This window comes from Symphalangus syndactylus, chromosome 24 (genome assembly GCF_028878055.3).
Source record: "Symphalangus syndactylus isolate Jambi chromosome 24, NHGRI_mSymSyn1-v2.1_pri, whole genome shotgun sequence".
Taxonomy (NCBI): Eukaryota; Metazoa; Chordata; class Mammalia; order Primates; family Hylobatidae; genus Symphalangus; species Symphalangus syndactylus.
Window position 1 is genome coordinate 66,914,878 of NC_072446.2, and position 24,530 is coordinate 66,939,407.

Below are 24,530 nucleotides of genomic sequence, written 5' to 3' on the forward strand. Positions count from 1 at the left end.
CAGCTTCAACACCTCTATTTCCAATTTGGAAATCAATGTATGTTTGTTCTCCACACTGGATTTCCAGTGATCTAGTATGGACCATAATCTTCACTTTTTGCTATCTAGAGGTGGGTGCTTTATAAGAAACATGTGAGCAACTGCTTGGTGAGCCCTGTCAGAGGAGAACCAGGCCATTCCCAGGGCAGAGATGGCTGGGAGCTAGCTGGATGGGTAATTAAAAGCTGGAGGTGAATGGCCACTCTTGTGAGGTTGCAGAAGAATGAGGAAAGACACCATCAGCATCACGAACTTGTTATTATAATTAAATCAGGACAAACTGTTTCTACAGCCTAACTTCTCAGCCCAGAAATGATCTAAGAGCTAAAATCTTACAGTCTGAGAGCAAACTGGAGGATAACATGAAAGGATAATGGCACAAGGTCAGATTTGACCACTGTGACCTTAAAACACCCCGCAAATCTCTGAGGCAGTCCTGTGGTTTGGGGTGACGGCCCCATGGGACCCACCATACCACTCATGCCTAGCGGTTTCCCAGTCTCCACAGGCACTCCCTGAACGCATGGCTCTAGTCAGAACCAAGTCCCCAACTACACCTTTCAGAACGGGAGAGGCAGTCCATATTTCAGAATAAAAAGTATGAGATAAAAACCAACAACAACAAAAAAAGGCCAGGCACTGTAGCTCTTGCCTGTAATCCCAGCACTTTCGGAGGCCAGGGTAGCCAGATCACTTGAGATTAGGAGTTCGAGATTAGCCTGGCCAGCATGGTGAAATCTCATCTCTACTAGAAACACAAAAATTAGCTGGGCGTGGTGGTGGGCACCTATAGACCCACTTACTTCGGAGGCTAAGGCAGGAGAATCCCCTGAACCCAGGAGGCAGAGGTTGCAGTGAGCCAAGATCACGCTACTGCATTCCAGCCTGGGTGACAGAGCAAGACTCTGCCTCAGAAAAGAAAAAAAAAAAAGAAAGCCAAAATGGCTCCTAGGCTAGTATGAATTCACTCCATGAAATTCGGAAACCTCTTGCAGGCTCTGTATGGACTACAAAAAGATACCATACACCCAAGAATGCCCCCAACCTTATTACAGCTGACAAAGTATGCAGCAAATCACAATCCACACTCTGAAAAAGAAATCTCACACCATAAAATGAAAGATATCACATTTTTTACTGGCCACAGACCATTTTACATTTCCACACTGTCTTGGTTTCCTAGAAAGATGTCACCCACTGAAAAAGACAGGAACACATTTCATCAAGATGAGCTGAAATAAATGTATTGCAATTAAAAATGGATCTGCTGAGAAGCATTCACTTATTATACATCACATACATTGACTGCTGTAGACATCAACTTTTGTCTCAAAATAGTCATTCTTTAAAAAGACTGGCAAACTTAAATATTGAATTTAGAAAGATGAATCTGAGGTTTTAATTCAATTCACAATGGCACGTGTTAGTGGCATAAAAGAATGCTTCTCGATTAAATCATCTGGGTTGTAATTTATTCAAGATAAAATTTTTTTAGTCACAAATTAAAAAGCATATTCACCTACCTTCTTAAGGGAGATCACATTTTCAGGATTCTGTACCAGAGAGAAATCATCTTTTCCTGTGAAGAAAAAATAGAAGAAAAACTACCTACTAGTAACAATAAATAGCAAATGTGAATTTTTAAGACCAGCCTATAATCTTATCATGTTGTGTTTCATTTATAATATTAAACAAATGGAAATCTTTAAATTAGACTTGAAATATTTCTTCATTTCTAACTACATAAAACATTTTACAGATTTTGATTCCAATGATTTGCTTTTTAAAGAACAAAATGGATAAAATCAAATGGAAAATGGATAAAAATAAATGAAAATTGCTCAAAATTAGAATTATTTACTTCACATATATCCCAATGAAATATTTTCAAACATTTTGTTTAATTCCATAAAGTAAATGTATAAACAAAGAAGGAAATATATAAAACTCCACTCTCGTTTCTCCTTTTCCAGTGGGAAAATGAGGTGAAAAGGTTGTGATGGGCTGTGTAGGTAACAGAAGGTAACAGAACTATACGCTGCTACCTCTTTCTATTGATTTTTTATTGTCCAAGCCAATAAACTATATTTATGGGCTCTGTTTTTCTTAGCTAAGACTTTTAGATTACAAAAAAACTACACAAAAACTAAAATAAAAACAGGATACCTCTGATTTTATTTTACATGTATTACTTTCAATAAACAATTGACACAGAAACCTACTAGTCACTAATAAATACTAAATGACTTTTCAAAATCACTTGTTAATATAAATTATTTTAACTTTACATATTCAAGCCAAAATAAGAAAGTAAATGGTTTAGTTTAATATAAGTTAATCATCCACTACTATAAACTGTTTACAGTGAAATCTAATTAAAATGACCAATGGGATAATGTTCACAAGAATCTAATTCTGACTCTGACCATGATATATGTTTGGTTCCATCTGTAATTATCCCAGTGGGGATAATGATATATAGATTCAGAAACAATGACCAGGATTCTGACCCAAAAGAGCTCCAAAGATTTGAAATGACTGCCTGCCAATGCATAAATTCAAGGAGACATCAGTCCAGAGGAGTCCCTCTCCCCAAATGAGAAATCCTCCATTAGCTTGTGTTTGCTTCACTTCAGAATAAAAATCCTTTTTAAACTTTAAATAAGAAATTCTCACAACATCCTACTGAAAGGATCGTGAACCCTGCAACCACCTCCATGTCTGCAAATAGCCAAGATGAGTTCCACTCTTCTTGGCCAAGCTTAGCTAGCTGCAGAACCTCTCTCCTTCAAAGCAACACCAATGCCCCATGTGGACCTCCCAGTGTAAGCCAGCATCTGGGGCCTTTCCTCTTTCGCTCTTCACCACTTCATATGCCAACCAGCAGTACTTTGGTGCCCTTCACTGCCAATACAGTATAGTGATGGTAAGAGCTGCCTGTTCTATTTTCCGAAACTACAGTTGCAGGTAAGCTCTGCTAACGAAAGAAAGCCAAGATAGCTAAGAAAGCCACGATGAACTGATGATCAATACGGACACATGGGTCACTGCACATACGCTAAGCCAAATCATAATCTATGACATAGTAACAACTGGGGTGGGGCCACCTATAGATCTTCAGTTCATAACTGACCAACCAGAAATAATACATCTATTTTTGCTTCAAATATGGATTGGTTTCAAAACAATCCAGTTGGGGTCACTGATGGAGAGGAGTAATGGATGAAACGAAACTGACCGTAAGTTTGTTATAGTGTAATGATGGATATATGAAGGTTCACTGTGATATTCATTGTACTTTTATGTATATTCAAAATGTTCCATAAGTTTTTTAAATGTTCATTCGATGGGAATTATTTGTGAAAATACAGAGAGAAATGCACATAACTATCACAACCTTTCTGTTTTTCAAATACTCTCTAACAAAAAAAAAAAAGAAATACTTTAGGCAAAAATTTTAAAAATCAAATATCACACTAGGAAAAATGAAAAGCTTATAGGTATGGTTTTAAAAAATCATCAAAATGGCTTTGAATATTTATTTCAATATTCCAAAGCCAAATAACAAATACATATTTAGTTGCAATAAATCTTCTGTTTCTTTTTTTATTTTAGGTATCCTGCTTTGAATTAAGTAACATCAACATAGGAACACTGGCTATCTCATGCTTGTCAGAAATTGTAGGTAGTTAAATACACCTTTGATTAATGTAATTGGGGAAATGAATAACATATCATTAGTATCAATGTGATGTTTCATGAACAAATTCTTTCTAATTCCAAGATCCAAGAGGGAACAATTTTTTTAAAAATCCTTTATTCATGGCAAAGATTTGGGACCACAGATATAAATTATCAGACCTGCTACCTGCTTATCCTAGCTCAGTGATCTGTCACTGTGAAACAGCCAAAAGATGGGCACTTTATGGATTATACCACTCAATTTGACTAAAATTTGAAAGAGCCAAAAAGGGGCCAGGTGACACTAAAGCTGAGCTTTCACAACAAGCAGGGAAAGTCACAAACAAGTAAAATCATCCTCACAGCCTAGGAATTTGATTTACTGACCCCACCAGACGCCACTACTGGAAACCTGACCCTAGCCATAAAATAAAAAGCAGGATTTATGTCATGGTTTGGGGAAAGACCATGTGTAAAGCTGTGCCAAGCCTACATCAAAGATAAACCAGGTGCAAGAAGAACCACACATTCCCTCTGAACAGAAAACACACCGAGATCTAACACTGAATCCTAACATGAGATGTGATGATTAAAAACAAGAAAATAAAAAACATAGTTCATGGTCTTCTATTTTCTTTTGCAAGCTTTCCTGGCCTAAAACAATCTGTTTCCTTTCCAATAAAGAAACAATGCCAAACTCTGAAAAGGAAATTTGTCTGACTTAATGGGTAAGCATTTAAAGCTGCAAAAGGGAGTATTATGGGAAAACCAGAGCAACTCAGCCTCAGGAGGCAGGCTTCCAAATTTATCGGTAAAAGGATTGAGGGTCAGAGGAGGGAGGGTAGGGGTGACAATTACGAACGAGTTACATGACGGAGGTCAGCTAAACAAAATTCAGTTGTTTTCAATTTGAAAATCACAGTTCTAGCCATTTACTACATGAGCTAAGAGAAACATCCATTAGCTCGCATCCATACTTACATATTTTACATTCATGCACCCATAATATAAGGACTAGTTTTATTAAATTTGCAATGGTATATCCTAAGGCCTTATGCTTTTAATAAATATGTGTCAAATAAGTGAATGAATGAAGTAGCATCTAATACTTACCAAATCATGAAATCTAAAACTAAGGTAGTAGATGTGACAAAAACAAAATTCCCAGGTATGGTGGCTATAGCTATTTGTCTAGCCAACATTTATAACATTAGGAGCCAATATACTAAGCTAAAACGATTTGTTTTCCCAGATACTATGGCAGCTAGGGAGAGCCACATGACACAGTTTTGACCAATGAGATACAAGAGAGAGAGCTCTGAGAAAGTTCATTCTCATGATGTAAACAAGTCCCAATCCCTCATTTCCTGGAAATAGCTCCTGAGTGGTGCAGAGCCATCTCACACCTATGAAGACAAATAAATGCTAAATGTTGAGGAGTGGAGAGAAAGATAGAAGGAACCTGGTTCCCTGATGGCACTGCTGAGATGCCACATCTGCCCAAAATGCTTAGATTACTAAGCCTGCATTTCTCTTAAACTTCTGTTAGTTTAGGCTGCTGTTTTCTATCACTCACAGCCAAAAATATTCTAATATATACACCAGCAATAACTTATTTTCCCCTTTCTGTATCCTCAGAAGCTGCTCCTATTTTAACTGACTGCGATGCACCCTATAACTGCTCAGTAACAGATACGTCACCATTGCAGTGGAAAACTCATCAACAGTTTCCACTTGTCAACACTAAGGATGTCTCACCCAAAAGGCTCACCAACAGGCTTCAGAGAGAATCAAAAAAGCCTCAGAAACAACAAGGCACATCACTCTACCGAGCCACACTGTGCTTTCCTAAGGGCCATTACATTCTGATATGAACAATGCAAAAGAGAATGATAACAATACAAAAGAGAATGATGACAAAAAAGACAGCAATGCTATTCCAGTGACCAAAGAAATGAAGAATCTTCTAAGTTAAGACAGTCTTAACCTGTCTCACAAAGAAAAGTAAATATATTTAGGGGCATGGCTAGATTAAACACCAGAAATGGAACATCACTAAAAAACAGAAAACAAGAACATGAAAATACCTCTCGAGGGCTGAAGAGCTGACCTGATTCAAATGCTGCTACTCTGCTTTATAGGGCCTCAGAAATGCACCTTCTGTGGAACTTAAAATTCTACAGTAACTTCTATTATCTGTGGATCTCTCTTGATACAACATAAACTCCTAGACCTCAGAAAGCAAGCCAGTAACAAGTATTGACAAATGCTGAATGAATGAAGAAGCAAAACTACATAGAAATTACTTTTCCAAGATACTTTATGAAAAGCATGCAGTCCTCAAAAAGAAAAAAAAATCTGTAAGCATCACTTCTAGAAATATAATAATGAGTTGAAATAATTGTGTATTTAATGGTCAAATGTCTGTAGAAAGAAAAGAACAGAACTACAACTAAGAGGTAGCTATTATTGTATAAACCAGGTGAGGTGTTAGGCACTTTGCATCTGGTATTTCGTGCAGTCTTCACCGCTCCCCAGTTAGGCACTAGTCTCTCCCCTTTCCCATGAGGACGAGTTCAGAGGGAGCTTTGGAGCTCACCTGAGGTCACATTTCTAGCAAAAGACAGACTGGATACTCAAACCTAGGAAGGTCAGAACCTAGGAAGGTCAGCTCTCACATTTCTGCTGTACAATGCTGCTTCTCACTTTTGTCCTTATGAAAGTATTATTTATAAACTGCATACCTACATTAGCTGAGGGAACATTCAAAGGAAACTTCAGTCTATGGCCAAAAACATAAGCAAGGTGAGGCTCCATCGTAACCTCAAGAACAATTACTGTGTGCCCAAATCATAAACCAGATGTGGTTCCACATGACCCAGATAGTGACTTTCTCTAGCTCATTTTACAGCTGTCAAGACTTATAAAGGCTCTACATACCTATGGCATGTTTTTTTTTAAAGCTACCATGTACTTGTATGACCTAGAAATCATAAAAAGAAACCTACGAGTCAACGGCATTAGTTTCTCTCAGAAATCAGCCCTCTCCCATGTATGGTACAAACACCCCAGCTCTCCTGTCACATTTACAGAACATGTGGCACCAAGACCCTGGGGACCCTGGTCTCTGGGGAGGCTTACAAATAAAACCCACTGTGTCTATGAATACAACATACCGAATTAATTGAAGCAGTTTAAAATAATGAATTCATTTGAACCAAAAAGAGAAACAAATCTACTGTCAAAAGAAAAAAGATTGAATGTATATTGCAATAGGCTCCTAACACTTTGCATTGAATAACTACTACCTCTTTGATGTTGGTGAAAACTTCCGTGAAAATATTTATCGAGTAAACATCTCAGTGAAATAAACTGTGATGACTCCAAAGAAACCGAATTTAACAACTTTATAAATTCTCATGGAGAACAAATAGAATCACCACCCCCGAAACATTTGGTAATTATTTATACACAATATGCTCACAGTCTGTGATGAACGTGCAGAGATGCAAAAGTTACTGGAGTATATTAGCTTAAACATGAGCTTCTTTACTCTGCCATTTCAGGTTAACTTTTCCAGCAATTTTTTAGTAACACAGAGTATTCTGCAAGTCCTCACTTCTACCACGGAAGCTATCTAATACCCATTTGAAAAAAAAAAAAAAAAAAAAAAAAAAAAAAACATTAAAAACGTGTTAGAAGCCAAACTTGTTTTGGGATAGTTATCGGGTGACAAAGCACGCTTCCATTTTTCTCCTCCCCTTTTCTATTAGTTAGTTATCTATTATTTTAAGATTTCCCATACACATACATTTGAAAAAAATATGATTTTGTAAAAAGATGTTGAGTCTTTTCCCAAATAATGGCTCGATTCTCTTTGGAAAGATAAACAAATCCTTCTTTTTTTTTTTCAGTAATGCATCATTTCAATACTTTCCCATGACACAGACAGAGACACAGACACACAAACACACACACACACACACACACACGAATAGTATTCTCAATTAAATAACACTAACATTCACAGTTTTTCTCCTATACAGTTATTTTTCAATGTGTTCAATCTTCACCAAAGGCCAATGATTTTAAAAAACAGGCTTCATAACAAAAGAAATGGGAAGAAGATACTTTCACAAAGACACTATCAGGCCATAGTTCAGAAAGAACTCTGCATACAACTTCTTTGAAAATCTCTGCTCCAAAACTTCAAGCTTTCTAGTAAATTAGGACTCCTTTATGAATGCTTACCTTGCTTAAAGTATACCTTGAAAAGTAGGACAAAAGCATCTCCCTTGCATTTAACCCCACCATCATACTGACACTGCTCATTTACACAATGAAATATTGAGGTCCACATTAACTGCTATAAGCAATTCCAGGGTTAGAACTAAAAGCAGGATTAAGTGTGAAAATACTTCCTTATTCACCAGCTAACTTTATTTCTTTCTCCACATCTTAAACTAATTCCTAACAACTGACAAACGCTCCAAATATCATACAAATATCTAGTCTACAAATAAAACTTTAGGAGTTATATTAAGCAGATTTCTGATATTGGACACAATCTTAGAACCACTTCCTACATACAAAGTCTAGCCATGAATTATTAGTTTTAAACAGAAAATTAAGTGAGCTGATTAAATATAGATCAAAGGAAGTTCTACCATGAAAAGATCAATTTTTGTCACTCATGGAAAAAATGTATCAATAAACAAAAAGCAATCTGGTGTTTCTCATTCTGGCCTATATTTGTTACCACCTATTATAATTAGATTAAAGGTAGTTTTGCCTTCTTCCCTTCTTCTTTGTGCTTTTAAGTTATTTTCCAATGTTTTTTATATAATCACATATTTTTTAAGTACCAAAGTTATTTTTAAAAATTTTAGACACTACTGAGATATAATCTCCTTTTAATTAGGATAAAGCACATGTTAATATATTTTTAAATATATTGATAATTAACTAGGCAAAATTAAATTTATAACTTTAAAATAACTTCTTATCATATTGTCACCTATAAATTCTGGTACAAAATCACATTAAATCTTTTAAGGTTATTTTGTACTTTGAAATAAGCTAACTAATGAACTGATATATACATTTCATATTCATCTATTTCTGCTCCAAAAATTAGGGGAAATTACCTGTTTCTTGTTCCAAACCATTCTCCTTTATCTGTGCTATTTATTATTTGCCAACTCTTAAAGTATATTTTTATATTTTATATGTTATATGACATCATTATGTCATTTCTTTCTCGGACAGTTATATTAGTACTATAAAATACATATTTATATGTCTGCATATATATGCAGAAGTATATATATATTCCTCAAAAAAGTACACATTTACATATATATACATTGATGAATATACCTATATGATCTGTACTGTTTAGAGATTTCCAGCAGAAGTGCCTGTCAATCCAGTTTCAGGTTTTATATAGGCCAACCTGACCAACTAGTTTGACAAAGCTAACAGCAGTTTTGAATTCTATTTTTTTCCACTTAAGTGACCCATTGTTTAACCAAATCAGTAAAGAATTTTGCAGATTAGCAACCTCATTCCTCGTATTATATTGGTCACCTTTACCTTCCCCAGAGACCAATATCCTGCAATCACCATGACTTAATTCATTAAGCATTTATTTGGTACTTAGTATTTCTCATTACTGTGAAGGGAGAAGCTTACAGAGTGTGGCAGTTCACAAATTATAAATGTAGCTGAAGGTTTAACACTTATCTGTGCATCTTACTATTAAGCCAGTAATCTCTAAATTCTTCTAATGATGAGAATGGGAATTATTGTTTCAATTTTCTGCTAATGTTTCAATGCCAAAGGTGATATGAAGAATTCTTTGTATATGTCCATAGCGCTTGCTACACATGGCCAAGCCAGTCCAGAGATCACCTCCAGAGTCTGCGTATGAGAAGAACTGCACTGCAGCAAACTCTTCAAAGAAAATTCAACAGATCCCTTTCCTTCTCTCTCTAACACCTCATAAGGAAGGCAAAAAAAAAAAAAAGAAAAGAAAATTAAAGAAAAGCCATAATAAATTGAAGCTATCTGCAATGACAGAGGCTGATATTCTATTCCCTGCCTGGATGCCTGCTTCAGTGCAGAAGCCATGGCATGTGCATCAGATTGGCTGGCTGATGCCACCTGCAAGGCAACAGAGCCCCAGTAGAAATAGAAGCAGGCTGTGCCCTCAGGGTCTGATGGTGTTAAGATGAGAGTTTTCCTGTGGAACACGTGAATACTATGGAAGGTTTTCATGTTTGAATGATCCTGAAAAGCCTCCATCTGAGTGGGCTGCCTGGACAAGGACACAGAGACACTCCAGTGATCTTCCACTGGAATATGAGGAGCTGATATTGCAGTGCTCAAAGCAAATAATGGCACAATGCCAATGGACCTGCAAGGGCACTCCAAAATATCCATCAGGGTGTGTATGAAAAAGAACTGGCCTTGAAAACAAACAGCACCTGCTAAGTGCAATAGCCTTGGCCCCTTTTATGTCCCCCGTGTCAACTCTGGAGGAGCCAGATAATGTGTAGGAGAGGAAGAGAGGAGAGTTAAACTAGGAATTCCTTTTCTTCCCTCCTGCTGATCACTAAGCCTGGGCTCAAGCCTAAGAATGAAAAAAGGGGAGAGGCTACAAACTGGATGGGAAAATGGAAGTTTTGATTTACATTGTACTACATTTTTCTAATATTTGAAAATTAGGTTGTTCCAATACTGTAAAATGACTGAAAAGCTATAGGATCTGCCAAAAAAAATATCATTCAAAGTACAGGAGAGGAGAGAATAAAGCTATTTTCTGTTTATGTCTTACTAAGTGTGGCCCATCCAACAAACCAATTATACTAAGTATACAACCTATGTATAGTATACTATGTATAGTATAAAATAAGTCTTGTGACTTTTTTCCATAAAGTTCAATCTGAAAGAAAACCGAGAAGATACAGAAACATCAAAATGCAAATGTAATATATTTCATAAAATGTTAACCACAGAATATAATTATATCAACAACTTTAAATGTAAATGGACTAAACATTCCATCTATATGGCAAAGATTATCAGAATGGGTTTTCTAAAAGCAAGAATCAACTATATGCTCTCTACAAAGAGACACATTTTAAACGGAAACACACAAATAAGTTGGAAGGATGAAAAAAAGTTATATCATGCAAACAGTAAGCAAAATAAAGTTGAACTGGCTATATTAATAAGACAAAATAGACTACCACACAGAGGATTACTAGAGACAAAGAGAAACACTTCATGATGATAAAAGGGTAAATATAAAAGAAATAGTTCTACAAGCCTAAGCCCTTCATTTAAGAGAGCTAAGTACCCTGAAACCAGTGATTGAAATGACTAGCTCAAGAACATATAATCAGCTAGGGCAATGGCCAGCTATAAGTCACTTCTCCCAATTCCCTTTTCGGAACCTTTTCCCTACGATCGGTGCTCCTAATCTGAGCTCATTCAACACGAAAGCAACCAACCTATTTGATCAAAACTGTCAACTTGGTAGCTAGGCAAACACAGCCTTGGAAGGAGGGGAAGATCACATGGAAGGGGTAGAAGAGGGTAGAATCCTGAGCAGGGTCTGACTCCAGCTGAGGCGCTGCAACTTGCTAGTTATGTGGCCCTGAACAAATTACTTAAATGGGCCTCAGTTTCTTTTTCTGTAGAATGAGGATACTGCCACCTATCTCACAGGATAGATATAAAAAATGATGATAAGGAGGAGGAGCTCAATGACTTGACCAAGGTCACTCGGCTTCTCAGTAGCAAAGCCAGGACCCCACAATGCACATCATACACGCTCACAACCATTTTACTAAACTTCCTCCCAAAGGAGAGTCCCTAGTGGAGTTCCTGACCTTCACAAGACACTTCAAAAAATGTTCGTTTCCTTCCCAACATACCGATGATGTACTTGCAAGTAACTTTATAAGGTATTTCTACACAGGATCCTCACACAGAAACATATAGCCTTTTTCATCTACATACACGAGTTTGAGGTGATCACTGTTTCTCATCATGATGGCTTTTTCTCACTCTTTGTAAGGTCCTAAGGTCAAAGTGAGTGAGGCAGGCAGGGTAAAAATTTCAGTGATAATTTAATTTATATCATCTCTTACATTCCAAATTAAGCCACATAATTAACACATTTTAAATCATCCCTCAAAAAAAGAGTTTAAACATATCATTTTGCTTAAAGGAAGAAACAGCCATTCCACTGTTTTGTGGTTATAATAACCAAAGAGGCGTCGCATTCTCGGGACTGTAAACTCAACTTTCAGTTTGGTGAAGGACTCCTCAGAAAAGGAACTAATTCCCATGGGTAAGTCTGTGCTTCTAAGACCAATCCCCGTATAATATGTTCAAGTATCTTGGCAATTTTCTGGATTATTTTGATTACGTAATTGAGGATGTTATACAAATAGGTGTGATTTACAGTCATGCTGGTCTTTCTCTTTTCAGAGTCTAGTCAACTATCTTAAATGTCAAGGTTACAGTCAAGGTCAATATATTTCACCCCAGGAAAGTAGGTGTCAGCAAGGCAGTAATGCCCACTTATGCTGCCTCATATAAGGCAAAATTTAAAGTAAGACAAAATTTGATAATTAATGTTAAAAAATGCATTGCTTAGATACTAATTTTAGAAACAGCAGAATGCATACAAATCCAAAATAAGATATACAAAACCATGAAATAAGGAAGGAAAGCAAAATAACAGTTTGTGGACCATGTCCTCAACTTACATATTAGTTTTAGGACACATTTAAAAGCCTACTACGTGCTAGCTACAGTACAAATCTGATTTAAAATTTGAGAACGAATTATGACTGCTTGAAAGAGCTAAATAGCTCATAACTAATGTATTCAAATAAACTCAAATGACCAAACCAGTGGTCATTTCATGTGACTCACTGAAATTTCACACACTTACATAAAGGAGAAGAACCTTTATTATGTGACCCCATTCTATGCTGTAGCTATGTCAGGTTCTGAATAGTATTTTAAACAAAATATATCACACTTAATCAAATGTATGCATTACCTAACTAATAAAATAGCACCATACTGTTTAAAAAGCTCACTCAAATAATATTGTGAAAAAGAAAAATTAATATATTCTTTTTTTTTTTTTTTGAGATGGAGTCTTGCTCTGTCACCCAGGCTGGAGTGCAGTGGCGTGATCTCTGCTCACTGCAAGCTCCACCTCCCGGGTTCACGCCATTCTCCTGTCTCAGCCTCCCCAGCAGCTGGGACAACAGGCGCACGCCACCACGCCCAGCTAATTTTTTTGTATTTTTAGTAGAAACGGGGTTTCATTGTGTTAGCCAGGATGGTCTCGATCTCCTGACCTCGTGAAAATATATTCTTTCTTTATTTAAAGCAAATCAATGTCATGCTTTATATTGAAGATGTCTTTATATCCAATCTTTATATTAAAGAATGTACTGAATATAAATCATTCAGCAGTTATGTTTGCTGTTTTATAACCTCAATTCTACAAATATTTTATTTCTCCACTGGTGATAAACTTAGATTGAAATTAATAAATAAAATAACTCATTCATAGTACCTCCATTGTGCTGTTGGGTTTTTTCCTGACAGGCACCAAATTAAGCAAAACATTACAATGCACTTAATGAACGTCTTATGATAATTTATTCCCCACACACAAAAAAATTACAAAGAGAAAGCACCAACTAACTAAAGAGAAATTAAAATATTTCCTAGACTACTGTTAATATGTTAAGAAAACAGAGCCAAAACTATTTTTATTTTGTTTTAGAAAATTACCCCAGGACCTCATCACTGGCCATCAGAGAAAGGCAAATCAAAACCACAGTGAGATACCATCTCACACCAGTTAGAATGGCCATCATTAAAAAATCAGGAAACAACAGGTGCTGGAGAGGATGTGGAGAAATAGGAACACTTTTACACTGTTGGTGGGACTGTAAACTAGTTCAACCATTGTGGAAGTCAGTGTGGCGATTCCTCAGGGATCTAGAACTAGAAATACCATTTGACCCAGCCATCCCATTACTGGGTATATACCCAAAGGACTATAAATCATGCTGCTATAAAGACACATGCACACGTATGTTTATTGCGGCACTATTCACAATAGCAAAGAGTTGGAACCAACCCAAATGTCCAACAACGATAGACTGGATTAAGAAAATGTGGCACATATACACCATGGAATACTATGCAGCCATAAAAAATGATGAGTTCGTGTCCTTTGTAGGGACATGGATGAAACTGGAAAACATCATTCTCAGTAAACTATCGCAAGGACAAAAAACCAAACACCGCATGTTCTCACTCATAGGTGGCAATTGAACAATGAGAACTCATGGACACAGGAAGGGGAACATCACGCTCCGGGGACTGTTGTGGGGTGGGGGGAGGGGCGAGGGACAGCATTAGGAGATACACCTAATGCTAAATGACGAGTTAATGGGTGCAGGAAATCAACATGGCACATGGATACATATGTAACAAACCTGCACATTGTGCACATGTACCCTAAAACCCTAAAGTATAAAAAAAAAAAAAAAAAAAACTAAAAAAAAAAAAAAAAACTTATAAAAAAAAAAATAAATAAATAAATAAATAAATAAAAAAAAAAAAAGAAAATTACCCCAGGACTTACATTGATAGCAGATAAATTAAACAAATACACATTACTTATCAAATTACAAATTAGGCAATGATTCAAGTTCCTAATTATGGAAAAAGATTTGAGCTCATTTAACATGACATGTTTTAATTATAAGACTCCTTAAAGAAGTATATGAAATTCACGTAGAAAAAAAGAAATAGATAAAGAAACAGGCTAAAGAAAGACACGATTTATCTCATCTCTGCCTGTAAACAAATTAACTCTTATGAAAGCTCAGTGAAAGCAAATACTCTCTAAACTAAACCAACTCAAGACAAAAATCACCTTTTGAAATTAGGAACATGTGTTCAAATGCCAAAATTATTATTCTGATATTTTTGGTCTGTAATACTTTATTTGTTTCTGTATCACAAGGACTGCTTTCATCTGCATGTAAAAGAAACCCTCCACTGTTTAGCTTTCTAGGACTGCCATAACAAAATACCATAGACTGACTAGCTTAAACAACAGAAATTTATTTTGTCACAGTTCCGGAGGCTAGAAGTTCAAGATCAAGGTGCCAGTGCCAACAAGCATGGTTTCTCCTGAGACCTCTCTCTTTGGCTTGAGGACTGCTACCTTCTCCCGTGTCCTCATATGGCCTTTCCTCTGTGTCTGTACGGTCACAGATGTAGCCATTCAGATTCAGGTCAGGTCAACCTTATTTTGAAACTTGTCTATACCACTGATGAACCATGTGACCCTGAGTAAGTGCTGTAATCACTCAGTTTTCTTAGTATCGAATGGTGGTAATTATACCTAACCTGCAGAATTGCTGAGAGAATAAAATGGGATTGTATTTTGAAGGCCCAGGGCACACTGCCTAAGCCTAATAAATGATGGGTTAGGGGCCTGGTCTTAAAGAATCCTGGTAAGTTTCAACATTTTAAAATATTGCAAAGCCATCCAGTAAAGACAAAAATATCAAAGAACTGGCTCAATTTCCTATGTATCCCATTCCACAGTGTGGCTCAAGCACCTGCAGCATGTGTGTGTGTGTGTGTGTATGAGTGTGTATGTGTGTGTAGAGAAAGAGACTTCCTTTCTGAGGGTCTCATACCCTGTGTCTCATATCCTGTGTGAGGATAGGAAGCAGTTATTGGTAAGCACTTATGTTCCCTGCACCATAACTCTTCTGCAATAAGAAGGCTGCTGTCACCTCCAGAAGGAAATGGACAGGAACTGCTCTTGAGATATTCTAGACCAAAAACGCTGTTGACAAATGAGACATACCTTCCGTGTAATTATTGCCTTAACCTTTCCAACAAAGCTGGAAGCACTTTGGTTCAATATAAAGTAGAACATTTCCAGAAGGTTTTCAGAAGGCATCTGCTGCTCTTAATTAAGGAGTGGATTCCTCCTGATCATCAATCTTTATGGAAAACCTGTTGGTCTGCCATGTTTATAATACTGTAGCTGAGAAAATAAAAATTAACATATAACAAAATGGTTTGGGAGAGCCTGATTCTAGCAGAGTCACTGCCAGGATATGTGTTAATACCCAAATCATCTGCACTTTTAAATTTCCTCATTTCCCTTCGGTAGCTGCACAAGAAATCCCTCTATGCTACTTATGACAGATGGGGAGAAACTTTAACCAGTTACTTTGAAACTCTTTCAAAGGAAATGAAAAATGGACAGAATGGGGCCAAGCTTAAGATTCTCAGAGGGCCTCACAGGTCCAAAAAGTCTCTAAATAAAAGGAAATATTCTCTATCTGTATTTCCAAGTGCTATCATGAAGTGTTTTCTGAAAAGCTGCAATAACTAAACTATAATCCTCCTAAATGTTGTCTGCATTGAAATGTGAATAATGATATATCTAATAATTAACATACTTAGCACTTTTTCAACACAAAGCTAAAAGAAATCTGTGAAATCAAAAAGAAGCCAATTGTGAAGAAAACACCTCTTAAGTCCTATTAATGCTCCAAGCTTGGGGAGGGGGGCCTGGTGAAGACTGTCAAAGACACACTTTTCACAAGATTCAAACCACCATGAATAAAATGCTCCCTTCTGGTTTGGGAACTATAAAACATGTTCTTTCAAAACCAGCATTGTATTTGGCAGAATATTTCCCTTCAATTAATTAACGGCTTTCTTGCTTTCTCTGTTTGGCACTGATGTATTTGCAGGTCATTTGGAAAATAAAACGCTACAAGAAAATGAATACAAAGCCTTTTAAATAACTAAGAGTCCCATTTAATAAAATAATCTGATTACATAAATTATTTTCTTCCTAAATTTCCAACCAAGTTTGAAATAGAAATTTTTTTTCTAATTCCAGGGTTATAACACACTGTAAGAAAAATAAGAATAACTTGATTAATATCGAACTCATAAAATAGGAAAAACAATACGAGTATGTACCTATCAGGAAAAAAATGATAACCTATCTTCAGGGAAATAGCTCCTCTGGATCTAGTATACTAATTACAATATCAGAATTTCTGTTACCAGAAATAATGGATATAGAATTTTCAAATTAATTATCATATTTCCAAATTGATTATTCTGCTACTTTTCAATGACCAGTGTAAATAATCATGAAATACTTTTTTCTTTAATAAGTCTGCAGATGGCTTCGGTTTACTAAACTTTGGCATTTTTTTTTTTTTTGCTTAATCATCAGATTGTTTTCCTAATTTACCCAATCTACAGACTTTGCAATAATGGCATTTATTTATTCATTTAAGTGACATCAACTTAGTCACTAATATGCACCAGATTGTTCCATTTCCCAAGACAGTCACGCTGTGGCTAAAATTTGCGAACTATTCAACAGGAGGACTAAAGTAGGGCACCCAACCTGGACTGGAGTGGAAATCAAGGAAGGCTTTATAGGAAGATGACAACTGTACGGAGTCTCTAAAGGCCTGTAGGAGTCAGTCAGTTGAAGAAGGGGATTGAGTGCAAAGTCCTAGTGCAAAGCCACAGTGTCCACAGTGCAGCAGGCTTTATGTTCTTGGATTTCAACACAGCCTAATATAGGTGATGCAAATAAAGGAGTTAAAGCTTCCTCACAGAGGTCAGGCCAGGGATGGCTTACATTAGGCAAATTAGGAAAACAAATTAATCCTGATAGCAACAGGGAGCTGTTGAAGTATCTTAGAGGTAATGCTATAATAAGATTTGTTTTGTGCAAATTACTTTAGCTGGTTTGGAGAATGGAGTCAACGGGCAAAGATGTAAACTTATAAAGTAGTGTCTATTTGTCTCCTCCAGAAAACTGTAAACTCCTGAGAGCAAGATCTCACTGTTAAAGTACCTGATGCTCACTAAATAGCCAATAGAAGACATGAATGAAGGCACAGATGAGAAAGAGACAATATAGAGAGACTGAATGAAAAATTCTTGGAACAATCAAGACAGGAAATTATGCAGACATAAATTCAGGCTAGCGGCAATAGGAATGGAGAAAAGTAAACAAAAATGAAGGATATTGATGGGGTAGACTCAACAGATGGATAGCTTGTTTCATGAAGATTTAGAAACTGGAAGGAGACACAAGTTTGGAGTGAAGTTGAGGACTCCTATTTTGTATACTTTGATTTGAAAGTCCCCATAGACTTCAATGTCAAGATCTCCAGCAGACAATAGGATATATCTGGAGTTCCAACAAGATGTCAGTGACAGGGGAGTCTTCAGTAAATTGGGGGTTATAAAAATGGTAGAAGTGGGGTGGGGGAAGGGGGGAGGGATAGCCTTAGGAGATATACCTAATGCTAAATGACGAGTTAATGGGTGCAGCACACCAACATGGCACATGTATACATATGTAACAAACCTGCACACTGTGCACATGTATCCTAGAACTTAAAGTATTATAATAATAATAATAATAATAAAGGCAAGATGGACATGCCAAAAAAAATGGTAGAAGTGAATGAGTTATATAGAAAGAGTTTACAGAGTGAACACAGTCAAAAGCAATGTAGAGACCTCCAGAGAATACCATTTTAAGGGCTAAGTAATGAAGAGGTACTCAAGAAGCTCTGCCTCTAATCTATGAAAATAGTGAGTAATGGACAACCCCTTGGAATCAAGGACTTCAGGAATATATAAGGGTAGAAGCAAAAATGAATTAATCTAGTGCAATTCCTTCATGATGGAGAGGTGATATGACTTTTCCAGAGTGACCAGCTCTGAGCACTTGCAAAGTAGTAGCTGCTAATAACTAGTATCTCAGTTTCTTACTCCACGCAATTTGGAGGTAAGAAGAAATGAACTCTGATATACCTTATAGCAGTATTATTTTATGATTCTAATTAAGTTCCATTGCTTGTTCATTCAGGACAAGTACACAAACCAAAGAGCAGATTTCACCTTTTCAAACAACAGGGCCAAGAAAACAAGAGAATAAATGAGCCTGAAATTTCAGAGTCTTGCTGCCATGCTGAACAAATGGGGAAATACAGCTTTTTCATTTCTACTCAGTGATGCTAATGATTCTGTTAAATTGACTTCCTTGAAGGAAAATTACTGTTAATAACCTTAATTTCCTCCTAGTCTCTTCCCCCAGGTACCTGACATTTTAAATAAAATATTTTTATAAAATATTAAAATCAAAGGAATTACATCTATCTTAGGAATCCAGCTCCATGCTGAGAGACTTTATGAATCCCTTCTGTCTGTCCTATCTATAAGCCTACATTTTTGGTTAATCAGATAAATACATAACATTTCCCATTCTATGCATTTCCCAAGAGGCATAAAGCATAATCCATTCCAAAGGGAACTAAAAAAAAAAAAAAAGTTTTAATGTTACTCTAAGGCCCACCACAAATTTTGCTGATACCAGCCATGTAGTATTGCAGAAAATTCCCAATTTCAATTTCAATTTAATCACTGTAGATGCAGTTTTATTTTCTTTGTCCACAAACCAGACCATAAGCTTTCTACCCTGGACTGAGCGCTCAAACATGCAAACCTCTGTTCTGGAGGGCAAGCGGGTGGGGGTCTGCCACTGGCCTTCCCAGACCCATTCACTTACCTTTTCCACCCTCTTCCTCTTCTCTCCTGCCCTCCGGCTTCTGTCTGGGTTTGGATAATGGAAGGCACCAGCCAGTGTTTAGGGGACAGGCAGAGAATGAGGAAGGTATATATATTCCCCTCTGTCTCCCTGGAGGGATACTGCAGGCAGACGGGGTCCCTCTAGAAAGGGATACAGCTCTTGTCAGCCTTTCTTGCCCCTTCCTTAGAGTAGGACTAACTCCCGGTCACTGCTGGGTCTTTCTTTAGCACTCACCCTGATTGTATTCCCTACACCTGCCCACACCTTCCAAAAGGTCCCTTTAACAAGCCCTCCTCAAAGGACTTGGCGTACACATGCCATCTGTTCCCCAGCAGGGCCCTGAACGACACAGGTTGAAAGAGTGACCAGGTGGTGCCCTCCACTGTACTTTCACAGACATTATCAAAGGAAATTGTCTGTAAACTGTGAAACACTATAACATTTCCATGAGCAAAACCTAGCACAGACTTTCTTGAATATGCAAGGTTTCAATGCCAAGGAAATATGACTGTCCCACCATATTTCTACAATTCACAGTGTGTTGTAAAAATAAACACGCAGAAGGCATACAATCAGAATCTGAATGTCACTGCCAACCAAACCAGAATTTTTCTTAAAAAATGAATATCTGGAGAAACAGATGAAAGGACTAAATCCATCTTTGGGAAACAGAAACAGTATTTCACTTTCCTGTCATTTAATCAAGACTCACTAACCCTGACTGAGTCTCAGTCTTTCAAGGAATGCGGTAAAGTTCACAAATAATTTACTTCATATTATTAATAACAATTACAGTTACCAAAGTAGTCCCTTCTGAACACAGTTAGGAATCAATCAGTGACCTAGATTTCCTGCAATATTTCTCCCAATATCTCTTTAAAAGAAAACATGGTGTAGCGGCCAGGCATGGTGGCTCACACCTGTAATCCCAGCACTTTGGAAGGCTGAGGCTGGCAGATCACTTGAGGTCAGGAGCTCAAGACTAGCGTGGCCAACATGGTGAAACCCCATCTCTACTAAAAATACAAAAATTAGCCAGGCTTGGTGGTGCACACCTGTAATCCCAGCTACTCGGGAGGCTGAGGCAGGAGAATCGCTTGAACCAGGGAGGTGGAGGTTGCAGTGAGCCGAGATTGCACCACTGCACTCCAGCCTGGGCAACAGAGTGACATTCTATCTCAAAAAAAAAAAAAAAAAAAAAGAAAGAAAGAAAGAAAAGAAAGAAAAGAGAAGAGGAAAAGAAAAGAAAAGAAAGAAAAGAAAAGAAAAGAAAAGAAGGTGTAGTTTCTAATTTACATAGTCCTTTATCTACATATCATTTCTAAAAAACATAGCCAGGCCAGACGCAGTGGCTCACACCTGTAATCCCGACACTTTGGAAGGCTGAGGTGGGAGGACTGCTTGAGCCTAGGAGTTCAACACCAGCCTGGACAACATAGTGAGACCCTGTCTCTATAAAAACAGAAAAAAATAGCCAGGTGTGATAGTGTGCACCTCTGGTCCCAGCTACTCGAGAGTCTGAGGCAGTAAAATCGCTTAAGCCCAGAAGATGAGGCTGCAGTGAGCCATAATGGCATCACTACACTCTAGCCTGAGCAATGGAGCAAGATCCTGTCTCAAAAATAAAATAAAATATAAAAAAATAAGAGTCACGGACATTAAATTCAAGTATCCATTAAATAAAACTCATTAAATAGCATTATCTCCTAATCTTCTCATTCTTTAAGTAAAAAGTAAAAGAGATTCTTAAATAACTAGTATTTGAAAACCTAAAGCTACAAACACACCTGGATAGGATTTTTCAGCAATGAAATTAATTTTCCCAGGCCAGTATCAACGTCTGATCTGTGTTGGCTATGGACCACCTCACTTCTCTAACAACAGATTAAAGGGTGCTTATGGACATGTACCTGCTGGGAAGGGTCTAGAGTCTCACAGCTCACCAAATTGATCAGAAAACAGATTTTCAACTCTCTGATTCTACAAGGTATGTCTTTCTTAAAGAGTTTTTACATTAGCCCCTTAACTGATCAATTTGTTTTGATTAAGAATTGTATTTTCAAGGGATTTTAAGGACATAGTCTGTTTCTAAAATCACTTCCTGATATGCCATATACAAGTGAAATCTAACTGAATTAGTAAAGCAAGGTAACAATGTGGGACATGCTGCAATTACACGCTATGTTCAGCTGCATAATCAGAGGTTCCACAAATTTCATGGAGACCTTTTTTAAAGGCAATTCGTCAGTGCTCCGTCAAAATTTGAAGTGTGCATAGGCTTTTGACCAAATAGTTCCATTTCTAGAAATTTAGCTACAAAAAAAACTCTCACACATGTGCACAAAGACCTACGAACAAAGATCTTGAATCTTTCAGTTTGCAATAGTGGCCACAGAAGAATGGTTAAATAAAGTACAGTACATCCATATTACCAAATTTTATGCAATGTTAGAAAGAACAAGATAACATACTGGCATGGAAAGCTCTCCATGATATACAGTTAAGTGGACAAAAGAAAGTCAGTCACAGAAAAAAAATGTATACAATATGATCCAGTTTATGTAATAAGAAAATGACATGTATGTATACTTACATATGTAAATGTACAGAAAAAAGGAGGGAAAGAGGCATTCTAAACTATTGCCAATGACTATATCTGGGAATGGGTGTAGGTGGAAAAGGGTACTTCTCGTTTTGCTTCCATATTTCTGCATCATCACTTCAATTGGAACATATTAATGAATTACTTATATCATTTTAAAAAACCAATGAAAACAAAAAAAATTAAAAGAAATCCCAGAGAGGGCTTTGGTGATTTGTTCAATAATAGCGTCTTGGCATATGTGACAGAAACACATCCCGAAGGAACTGCATTTTCATTTGATCCAGTGTGGTCTCTAATTTAAAGCAACAAGGAAAATGAGGGCTGTTAAGCAAACTGCATCTTGAAACACTAGTCTGCAGGAACAGATCTGTATTCTATATTTCAGGACAAATACAGCTACTACCAAATAGCAAGGGACATCTTGTGACTGGTTAGAGTTCAAATCAGTGAGGCAGGCAAGAGAACCTCTCTGTCTCCATAAATGAAGTCACCTATTTCTGTACACTTGGGTGTTCTTATTTTTTATTTATTTATTTATTTATTTATTTATTTATTTATTGAGACAGAGTCTCACTCTGTCACCCAGGATGAAGTGCAGTTACGTGATCTCGGCTCACTGCAGCCTCTGCCTCCAAGGGTCGAGCAATTCTCCTGTCTCAGCCTCCCGAGTAGCTGGGATTACAGGCGCCTGCCACCACACCCGGCTAATTTTTGTATTTTTAGTAGAGACGGGGTTTTGCCATGTTGGCCAGGCTAGTCTCAAACTCCTGACTTCAAGTGACCCACCCGCCTCGGCCTCCCAAACTGCTGGGATTACAGGCGTGAGCCATCGCGCCCAGTCAGGTGTTCTTAGTTTAAAGGAGCACCATGAAACAGGAGAAAAAAACATGTCCTTCCCCCCTCAACTTTGTATATTTGCCAACAGCTTGGAAAAATGGGGTATAGGGAGAGAATAAACAAGCAGAAATTCAGAATCTGAAATCTATGTACACTGGAAATAAATGACCATAACAACCTTTATAAGAAATTTTACAGCCAAAAAAATTATAGGGCAAAACAAAAACTATTGACATTTTCTAGTACATGGTGTTTCTAAGCACTTACAGTTAACATAAGGCTCAACATGGGACCTCCTGGGTCAAACCACAAATGTGCTTTGTTTGGCCACACCATGGGCTGACAGGTTTGTTTTCCACTTTGATTATTTCCAAACATTTTAAAATGAGAAGACTCCAAATAAATGTGGATTTCATGCTTCTCTTGAAAATGTGGAGGCACTGATAATCCTGAGCCCTAGGCCCACCTGGCAGAAACCTGTCAGACCCGAGTGGTAGCTGCTCCACGGGAAGGGGCACAATTGGGCCCCTGGATGGGTGCAAGCCTCACCACTCCCTAAGGTCTCTGACACCTGGTCAGCCACACTTGGGCCTTTCACTTACCAGGCCCTTAGAGGAATCAGAGTACACCATACCCTCACTAAAACCATGAGGAACTTCACCAGGTAAAAACCGGCCTTCCAGAAAACTAAAACTATTTGTTTAGGCTACCACGAAGTAGCATTTAGTACTCTCCCTATCTCGGATTTCTGGCATGCAACTGCAGAAACAGAAGTACCTAGGATTAGATAAGAATGCATAGTTTTATCCTCAACTTCTTATTCCAATTCCATATTCACAGCAGGATTGCCAGAAGCTTTTGTCATATCTCAGTCTAGTCACTTAAAATAATTATCACAAAACTTGTTACGGTAACAAGTCTTTCTGCAGCATGTACCAGCTTAATGACAGGTAATACACAGTATGGTGGTTAGAAGTTGGAGTTCTGATGTCAGCCTACCTGAGTTTCAGTCTCAATTCTAACTTTAACATCCTCGGATGATTAACTTAATGTCTCCTAACCTCAGTTTCCCCAAGCATAAACTGGAGATGCTATTAGGACACACTCAAAAAGGCTGTCAGAAGGATTAAAGTGGCACATGTTAACTGCTCAACACGTCTGTTGTTTTATTTTGTTGTTGTGATTATAATACTATGTAAAGCAGAGAAGTTGAGTACTCTCCGAGAAACTCCATGGAAAAACAAGAGCTATGATGAACACCAGAGACCCCTAAATCTTCTAATGGAGGCCTTTCTCCCTCCAGGCCTAAATGGCTTAATATGTTTTGTTTTGTTTTCTTTTGATTTAAAAAAAAAAAAAAAAAAAAAAAGCCTAGCTGGGAGACAGATACCCTGGGGACAGCATCTGACTCACTGAATTATATTCCAAAACACCAAAGTCACAGAATTTTAAAGCTATTAGGACTGAGTTAATATTAGATCCCTCTGTTCGAATGCAGTCACTGGGCTTGGCAAGTCCAAAGGAAGATCTGGTACTTCATGGTGGTCCTGTGGGGTGAATGAAACTTTCTGTACTTGCAGAGTGGCAAAGTATCCCTTGTAAGTTTTACAGGAATTTTCTCAGGCTGCTTTGTATGGATAAGGTCAATGCCAT

At 37.4% G+C, this 24,530-nt stretch overlaps 1 protein-coding gene across 15 annotated transcripts in view; it reads right to left on the bottom strand.

Moving 5' to 3' along the window:
* Positions 1 to 24,530, bottom strand: part of PLCB4 (phospholipase C beta 4) — a 413,770-nt gene that overhangs the window by 383,461 nt on the left and 5,779 nt on the right. For 7 of the 15 annotated variants that reach the window (XM_055266705.2, XM_055266696.2, XM_055266698.2 and 4 more), the window contains exon 2: positions 1,563 to 1,618. The exons of 7 other annotated variants lie outside the window; for them this stretch is intronic. The gene's annotated coding sequence lies outside the window, so the exon portion shown is untranslated. Of the gene's footprint in view, positions 1 to 1,562; positions 1,619 to 19,414; positions 20,007 to 24,530 lie in introns of those variants that run through there. One more of the 15 variants, XM_055266697.2, reaches the window with a different exon arrangement.